Source organism: Myotis davidii, unplaced genomic scaffold, assembly GCF_000327345.1.
Source record: "Myotis davidii unplaced genomic scaffold, ASM32734v1 scaffold552, whole genome shotgun sequence".
NCBI lineage: Eukaryota > Metazoa > Chordata > Mammalia > Chiroptera > Vespertilionidae > Myotis > Myotis davidii.
In genome coordinates this window covers 294734-296114 of record NW_006283439.1, presented here as the reverse complement: position 1 = coordinate 296114, position 1381 = coordinate 294734, and the positions used below count along the sequence as shown (strand labels likewise).

The 1381-nt window shown below is 55.3% G+C and overlaps 1 long non-coding RNA gene across 2 annotated transcripts; it reads left to right on the top strand.

Annotated features, from left to right (window-relative positions):
- The first annotated feature begins 8 nt into the window (after positions 1-8).
- LOC107183133 lies at positions 9-984 on the top strand. Of its 2 annotated transcripts, none has more exons than XR_001513904.1 (2): positions 9-110; positions 342-984. It is a non-coding gene; the product is annotated as an uncharacterized LOC107183133 (long non-coding RNA). The 2 variants fall into 2 exon arrangements; XR_001513903.1 differs by having other exon boundaries at positions 292-984.
- The last annotated feature ends 397 nt before the right edge of the window (positions 985-1381 follow it).

The following is a 1381-nucleotide window of genomic DNA, read 5'->3' as shown; positions in this document are numbered from 1 at the left end:
GTGCACCTACAGCCCAGACAGACAGCACCCGGACCCAGACAGCACCCCGGGCCAGGCAGCACCCGGACCTAGGCAGCACCCAGCAGCCCCTCCGTCTCACCAAGACCCAGGTGTGCCCTTAGCACTGCGGCTGCCAGGAAAGCCCAGCACCCGTGGCCCAGCCTAGCTCTGCTCAGGCCTTTGTTTCTGTTGCTTTCTCTGGTCTTTATCCAGCGTCCGTTTTATTTATTTTATTTTAAATGTATGATTTATTGTTGATAGTTTTACAGGTCTCTCCCATCCCCCTCTTAGCCCCTACCCCACCCCCAGCCCCAGGTCTTCACTACCCTGTCGCCCCTCAGTTTTAAAGTTGAGCTGCAGAGGCGCCCAGTGGCTCGGGATGTGAAGTGGCGTCTCTGCGAGGAGATGCGAGCAAAGCGGCAAAGCCTGTGCGGACCCGCGCCACCACCTGACGTCACCACCCTGCGGCCCCCAGGACTTTTCGAAAGGATTTTGCCTTCAGTTGGGGAGTTCAGGGGGAGAGAGAGAGGAGAGGCAGCCCAAGGCGGGGAACGTTTCAAAAACCCTTTGAAGCCTGTGGCAGCCTATAGGTGACCCCAGGTCTGTCCCTCTTCCCTCTGGGAGGGGAGTTTGATTTCCAGGCTGTTGGATCGGCGGCCCTGTAACTGCATGGACCACAGAACACCCAGGAGGGGTGCTGGGGCAGGTCTTAAGGAGAACTGGCATCTTCTACTTATTTCCCCAAAGGATCTCTCTGGGATGCCCTCTCAACAGGCCACCTCCCCACCCCCTGCTGTGAGAAGCCAGCAGGGAACCCCATCCTCTTCCCCAGCAGCCAGCCTGAGCCAGCATCAGGTGTATGCGAGCCGCCTTCCTGTCGTGCCCCAGCCAAGCTTACGTGACTCCAGCCCCAGCCAGAAGAGCCCCCAGCCCAGCCCCTCAACTCACAGAATCATCTTACCTAATAATAGAAAAACATGCAAATTGACAATACCTTTGCCACATCCAAGCCACACCCACCAGCCAATCAGAGCGACTATATGCAAATTAACCCAACCAAGATGGTAGCCAGCAGCCATGGAGCTGTACCAAGCAGGAGGCTTGGCTGCCCCATGCCGGAAGCCGGTCCATCCTTGCTGCTTGACACAGTCGCTGCAGGAAAGAAACATCTGCACAGCATATGTTTCAAGGGACCTGGCGTATATAGCATACTGTTCTTAATATGTTTGCTCCCCTTAGCGCTGTGTGTTTTAACCAAGGTCACCTCTCCGAGAAAGGTTGTTTCCCAGGTAGGGATTTTTCCCTGAAGTCAGGGAGGGAATAAAACACCTTAACTAAGTGCCAGGTGGGTAGTTAATCACTTTAACTATGAACAGTCACC